General features: G+C 38.7%; 1 non-coding gene across 1 annotated transcript; it reads right to left on the reverse strand.

Moving 5' to 3' along the window:
* Window positions 1-7,549: 7,549 nt before the first annotated feature.
* Window positions 7,550-7,656, reverse strand: LOC132649791 (U6 spliceosomal RNA). The gene has a single exon (XR_009588308.1). It is a non-coding gene; the product is annotated as a U6 spliceosomal RNA (small nuclear RNA).
* Window positions 7,657-7,861: the final 205 nt, after the last annotated feature.

Below are 7,861 nucleotides of genomic sequence, written 5' to 3' on the forward strand. Positions count from 1 at the left end.
CCTTAATTCAGTTCAGCATGTGTCCATATGATTACCTGAAAAAAATGTTGAAGTAATATTTTAAATTCTAACCTAAAATCTCATTGTCTCAAGGGCTGAAATATAAACAGCTACATTTGTACTTTTGTAGTTAAGATCACTTTGCAGATAATTTTGTAGATGAGAGAAGTAGGTTAGCTTATTACTGATACATTATTATAATACTTCAACAAATAAAAGTCTTATTTTGGTTGTTGGAACAAGGTTAACTGTTAACTTTTCTTAATTGTAGGAATAATCTGAAACAGGGCTTTCTTTATTTTTGTGCTTTGATCTTGTGGGACAAATATGAATCTTAATTTATTTGAAATTACATTTGTGCATGACTGTGAATATTAAATGTCTATGAACTCAGTTTTCATGAAAGTCAATGAACACTAAAGAAGTGGTATAAAGTTCCTGTGTTCAGTATGTATGATTACTCTGTATCATATGATGCACAATGACAGGGAGACAGAGACAAAAGTATAAGGAAGAGTTATTTTCTTCATGAAGGACAAGAGAAAATGTTTAAAAAGTCATTGAGTATAAGTATTTCTAAAACAGCAGCTTTCCTGCCTGACTTCTCACGGCCCTTTTTGTTGTTGGATGCATATATATAAAGTCTGTAAAGTCCCTTTAAGTCCAAAAGGGACTTTATATTTCCCAAGATTTCCCCAGATGTTGAATTATTTCTTTATTTAGAATTATGTTCAGGGTTAGGTAAAAGTCTGCTGGGCACTCACTTTTTGAAAATGGAGTTACATGTGGAGAGGGAACCTATGAAAATATAGTTTCTGTTTTTTTGTATACATTCAATCAAAATAAATGAATTTATAGTTTTCACTGACAACTAGTAGAAATATTGATGCTATAAATATGTTTTCTTTCAATTCCTTTATATGTGACTTTCACTAGTATGGCAGTGTTCTTACAAAAGAAGAGAGATTTTATTCTTTCTCTTTCCCCTTTCTGCTTCTTTCTACAGCTGAAAAACAAGAAAAAGACTTTAAAACCAACTTTATAAAGATGATGGAGGTCCTTAAAGAGGAAATGAATAAATCCCTTAAAGAAAAAAAGAAAAGAGACAATCAGAAAATTGGTACAAGCAGCTGGCAGCTCAGACCTTGGGCACTCACTCTCACTGCCTGTGGAATGAATACCTGCCTGTACTGAGGGTGAGGCTCCAAACCCAGGTGCCCACTCTCACAGTCCTGTGGACCCCTTCCTGGTCCCAGCAGCTAGCAGTGCTCACTCTCACCATCTTGTGGAGGGGATACATTCTGGTACTGTGGGGGAGGCTCCATTCTGCCTGCTTCCCAGCTGCCTGGTTCATCCAATTCAGAATCAGCCAACACAGCACAGAACTGAGCTAGGTGCAGGACTCAAATCACATTGTCAGCCATGCTGAGGAAGTCAGTGGAGCACTGGAACAGCTCTAGGCACAAATATCTTTCTGCCTGCATCCCAGCATCCTGGCTCTTCTAGGCAAAAACAGTGAGTCCAGCACAGACCAGAGAAACCAGCAGAGCTGAGCTAGGCAAGGGACCCAAGTTCTATTATCCACCTCCCCAAGGAGACCTGTAGGGCACTGGAGCAGCTCTAGGCTCATAGATCTTTCTGCCTGCACCCCAGTTACCTGGCATACCTAGGTCCCAAACAGTGATCCAGCAGAGACAGTGAATACAGAAAAGTGGAGCCAGTCTGCAGTACAGGCTCAAGGAACAATCAGACAAGGCTGAAGACAACCAGATGGCTAGAGGCCAACATAAGAATACAGGCAACAAAAACCAGTACATCATGTCTTCACCAGAATCTCCAAAAACAAAACAAAACAAAATAAAACAAAACAAAAACCAACAGATATTCTATTGCAGCTGAAAAACAGGAAACTAATCTTAAGTCTATAATTATGCAGTTGTTCAAAGCACATAAATATGAAACTAACAAAAAATTAGAGGCCATCATGGACAGAGAGGAATTCACATTCAAACAGATGAAAGAAATGGTGCAAGATGTGAAAACAGAATTAGAATCAATAAAGAAAACACAAATGGGAAAAAGACTGGAGTTGGAGAACTTAGAGAAGAGATCAGGAACCACAAAGGTATGCATCACCAACAGAATACAAGAGATTGAGGAGAGAATCTTAGGAGCTGAAGATACAATTGCAGAAATTGATAAAGTTTGCAAAGAAAAATAAAATTAGAAAAGTTCCAGAACAAAACATTCAAGAAATCAATGACACCATGAAAAGATGAAACCTAAGAATAATAAAAATAGATGAAAAAAAAAATTCCAAGCTTCAAGGCCCAGAAAATATTTTTAAGAAAATCATAGAAGAAAATTTCCCCAACCTTAAGAAAGCAATCCCCTAAAGAGGCCTATGGAGCACCAAATAGACTAGAACAGAAAAGAAATTCCTCCTGCCACATAATAATCAAAACCCTAAATCTACAGAATAAAGAAAAAATATTAAAAGCAACAAGTGAAAAAGGCCAAGTAACGTATAAAGGCATATCTATCAGAACCACACCAGAGTTCTCAACAGAGACTATGAAAGCCAAAAGAACCTGGACAGATATCATGCAGACACCAAGAGACCACAGATGCCAAACCAGACTACTATACCAGCAAAACTTTCAATCAACATAGATGGGGAAAACAAAATATTCCATGACATAACTAGATTTAAACAATATATATGCAGCAACCCGGCCTTACAGAAGATGCTAGAAGAAAAACTGCAACCCAATGAGATAATCTACACCCAAGAAAACACAGGGTAAAGACACCTTCACAACAAAAGAGCAAAAGAAAACAAGCACACAAACACAGTAACCACCAACTTCACAATAAAAAGAACTAATAATCATTGGTTACTATTATCTATCAATAGGAATGGTCTCCAAAAAAAAAAAAAAAAAGACACAGACTAAAAGAATGGTGGCAGTGTAAGACCTGGGGTCTCACAGCTCAGGAGTTTAAGATCACGCCCTTCCCAGAAACTCTTCCAAACCAAGACTCATTGCAAAATCAAGAGGTTTACTAACCATTGTGTAATAGAGTCACCCCTGCCAGTCAGCAAAGAGTGGCACCGGGAGACAAAGGCCTTTAGGTTTTTAAAAGAAAAATTGTGGGAGATTTGAAGTTGCGGTCTTGGCAATTTAGGATTGGATGAGGAAGCTATAAAGTAAGATAATTGATTAGTCTTAGGTTGCTCAAGCTTGGCCAGTCCTGCCAAGTGTGGATGCAGCTGCAATTTAAGGTGGGGGTGGTTAGCTCATCCTTGAAGATTAGGGGCTAAGGACTTTTGGCTGCAGGTCAAAAGCTACTCAGAAGAAGTCTGGGTTCATTGCTAAGAAACGCTATCTCAAGGAAAAGGGTCTGGTCCTTTTTTTTTTTTTTTCTGAGTGAAGGTCATTGCATGCTTTATATATATATATATATATATATATATATATATATATATATATATATATATATATATATATATCTGTCCTCACAGATAGGGTCACATTCCTCCATTCTCTGGAAAGGTACTAAGAGGCTTTAGCTTAACCTGAACCTAAAACTCAAAGCTATAGGCTTTAGAAGACATACAGGTTACAAAGTTAGTCTAACCCTTTCAGCAGAAACAGGATCCAATATTCTGCTGCTCTCAAGAAACACACCTCTGCGACAGAGACACTACCTCAGAGGAAAGGGCTGGAAAAACCTTTCCAAGCAAATGGACCCAAGGGAAAGAAGCAAGCTAGAGCAGCCATCCTATTATCTAATAAAATATATTTTCAACCAAAATTAATCAGAAGAGATGGAGAGGGACCCTTCTTTCTCATCAAAGGAAAAATCTATCAGGAGGACATCACAATCCTGAACATCTATGCACCAAATACAAAGGCTCCTGCATTTGTTTTTTTATTTTTTAATTTTATTTTTCTTTATTAATTACAATTTACTCACTTTGTATCCCCCCCTTGGTTCCCTCCCTCCTCCCATCCTAATCCCTCCCTTCCTCCACCCTCTGCATCATGCCCCTCCCCAAGTCCACTGATAGGGGAGGTCTTCTTTTCCTTCCTTCTGATCCTAGTCAATTAGGTCTCATTAGGAGTGGCTGCATTGTCCTCTTCTGTGGCCTGGTAATGCTGCTTCCCCCTCAGGGGGAGGAAATTAAAGAGCAGGCCAATCAGTTCATGTCAGAGACAGTCCCTGTTCCTATCACAATGGAACCCACTTGGATACTGAACTGCCTTGGGCTAAATCTGTGCAGGGGTCTTAGGTTATCTCCATGCATAGTCCTTGGTTGGAATATCAGTCTCAGGAAAGACCCCTGTGCTCAGATTTTTTGGTTCTGTTGCTCTCCTTATGGAGTTCCTGTCCTCTCCAGATCTGTTTCCCACTTTTTTCCTAAGATTCCTTGCATTCTGCCCAAAGATTGCCCATAAGTCTCAGCATCAACATTGATAGTCTACAGGGCAGAGCCTTTCAGAGGTCCTCTGTGTCAGGCTCCTGACTTGTTCCCTCTTTTCTCCTTCTTCTAATGTCCATCCTCTTTGCCTTTCTGGATAGGAATTGAGCATTTTCGCAAGAGTCTTCCCTCTTGATTAGTTTCTTTAGGTGTACAGATTTTAGTAGGTTTATCCTATATTATATGTCCATATCAGTGGGTATATACTGTGTGCATCCCTCTGCTGCTGGGATAGCTCACTCAGGATAATCTTTTCCAGATCCCACCATTTACCTGCAAATTTCACGATGTCCTTGTTTTTTATTGCTGAGTAATATTCCATTGTGTAGAAATACCACAATTTGTGCAGACATTCTTCCACTGAGGGGCATCTGGGTTGTTTCCAGCTTCTGGCTATTACAGATAAGGCTGCTACAAATATGGTTGAGCAAATGTCCTTATTGTGTATTTGAGAATCTTTTGGATATATGCCTACGAGTGGTATAGCTGGATCTTGAGGAAGCGCTATTCCTAGTTGTCTGAAACAGCACCAGATTGCTTTCCAGAGTGGTTGTACAAGTTTACATTCCCACCAGGAATGGAGGAGGGTTCCCCTTTCTCCACAACCTCTTCAGCATGTGTTGTCACTTGAGTTTTTGATCTTAGCCATTCTGATGGGTGTAAAGTGAAATCTTAGGGTTGTTTTGATTTGCATTTCCCTGATGGCTAATGAGGTTGAGCATTTCTTTAAGTGTTTCTCTGCCATTCGATATTCCTCTGCAGAGAATTCTCTGTTTAGCTCTGTATCGTACCCTATTTTTTAATTGGATTACTTGATTTTTTGTTGTCTAACTTCTTGAGTTCTTAGTACTGGATATTAGCCCTCTGTCAGATATAGGGTTGGTGAAGATCTTTTTCCAATCTGTAGACTGTTGTTTTGTTCTAAGGACAATATCCTTTCCTTTACAGAAACTTTTCAGTTTCATGAGGTCCCATTTATTAATTGTTGCTCTTAGAGCCTGTGTCGTTGGTGTTCTGTTCAGGAAGTTGTCTCCTGTGCCAATGAGTTCAAAGGTATTCCCCACTTTTTCTTCTAAGTGGTTTAGTGTGTCTAGCTTTATGTTGAGGTCTTTGATCCACTTGGACTTTAGTTTTGTGCAGGGTGATAAGTATGGATCTATTTGCATTTTTCTACACGTAGACTTCCAGTTAGACCAGCACCATTTGTTGAAGATGCTGTCTTTTTTCCATTGAATGGATTTGGCACCTTTGTAAAAAATCAGGTGTCCATAGTGTGTGGATTTATGTCAGGGTCTTCTATTTGATTTCATTGATCCACCAGTCTGTTTCTATGTCAGTACCATGCATTTTTTAGTATTGTTGCTCTACAGTACAGCTTGAGATCAGGGATGGAGATAACTCCTGAAGATCTCTTACTGTAGAGAATTGTTTTAGCAATTCTGGGTTTCTTGTTGTTCCATATGAAAGTGAAAAATTTTCTTTCAAGGTCTGTAAAGAATTGTGTTGGTAATTTGATGGGAATTGCATTGAATCTGTAGATTGCTTTTGGTAAGATGGCCATTTTTACTATGTTAATCCTGCCAAGCCATGAGCATGGAAGATCTTTCCATCTTCTCATATCTTCTTCTAATTCTTTCTCCAGAGACTGGAAATTTTTTTCATGCAAGTCTTTGACTTGCTTGGTTAGGTTCACACCAAGGTACTTTATGTCCTTTGTGGCTATTGTGAAGGGTGTTGTTTCCCTAATTTCTTTCTCAGCCCTTTTGTCCTTTGTATACAGGAGGGCTACTGATTTTTTTGAGTTAGTTTTGTATCCAGCCACTTTGCTGAAGGTGTTAATCAGCTGTAGGAGTTTCCTGGTAGAGTTTTTGGGGTCACTCATGTATACCATCATATCATTTGCAAATGGTGATACTTTGACTTCTTCCTTTCCAATTTGTATCCCCTTGATCTCCTTCAACTGTCTTATTGCTCTCGCTAGGACTTCAAGAACAATGTTGAAAAGATATGGTGAGAGTGCACAACCTTGCCTTGTCTCTGATTTCGGTGGGATTGATTTAAGTTTCTCTCCATTTAGTTTGATGTTGGCTATAGGCTTGCTGTATATCGCCTTTACTATGTTCAGGTATGTGCCTGGTATCCCTGATCTCTCCAATACTTTAAACATGAATGGATGTTGGATTTTGTCAAATGCCTTTTCAGCATCTAAGGAGATGATCATGTGGTTTTACTCCTTCAGTTTGTTTATGTGGTGAATCACATTGATGGATTTCTGTATATTGAACCACCCCTGCATGCCTGGGATGAAACCTACTTGGTCATAGTGGATGATATCTTTGACATGTTCTTGGATTCAGTTTGCAAGTATTTTGTTGAGTATTTTTGTATCAATGTTCATGAGGGAGATTGGCCTGAAATTCTCTTTCTTTGTTGAGTCTTTGTGAGGTTTAGGTAACAAGGTGACTGTGGCTTCATAGAATGAGTTTGGTAGTGTTTCTTTTGTTTCTATCTTGTGGAATAGTTTGAAGAGTATTGGTGTTAGCTCTTCTTTGAACGTCTGGTAGAATTCGGCGCTGAAACCATCTGGCCCTGAGCTTTTTTTGCATGGTAGATTTTTGATGACAGCTTCTATTTCCTTAGGGGATATAGGACTATTTAATTGGTTTACCTGGTCTTGCTTCAGCTTTGGCATGTAGAATCGGTCAAGAAAATCGTCCATTTCCTTTAGATTTTCAAATTTTGTGGCATATAGACTTTGGAAGTAAGACCTAATTATTGTTTGGATTTCTTCAGTGTCTGTGGTTATTTCCCCTTTTTTGTTTCGGATTTTGTTGATTTGGATAGTTTCTCTCTGCCTTTTAATTAGTTTGGCTAAGGGTTTGTCTATCTTGTTGATTTTCTCAAAGAACCAGCTCTTGGTTTCATTGATTCTTTGAATAGTTTTATTTGTTTCTAATTGATGGATTTCAGCCCTGAGTTTGATTATTTCCAGCCATCTATTCCTCTTTGGTGTGTCTGCTTCTTTTTTTTCTAGGGCTCTTAAGTGAGCCATTAAGTTGCTTAAAAAATATGGAACGCTTCACGAATTTGCATGTCATCCTTTTGCAGGGGCCATGCCAATCTTCTCGTTATTGTTCCAATTTTAGTATATGTGCTGCCGAAGCGAGCACGACCCTGCATTTGTAAAAGAAACTATTAAAGCATAACTCTCACATTGATCCCACACCTTAATAATGGGAGACTTCAACCTTCCACTCTCACCAAAGGACAGATCATTGACACAGAAGCTGAAGAGAGAAATAATGACACTTACAGAGATACTAAATCAAATGGTCCTAATAGATGTCTGTAGAACGTTTTACCCAAACACAAAAT

This window comes from Meriones unguiculatus, chromosome 21, assembly GCF_030254825.1.
Source record: "Meriones unguiculatus strain TT.TT164.6M chromosome 21, Bangor_MerUng_6.1, whole genome shotgun sequence".
In the NCBI taxonomy this organism is placed as follows: domain Eukaryota; kingdom Metazoa; phylum Chordata; class Mammalia; order Rodentia; family Muridae; genus Meriones; species Meriones unguiculatus.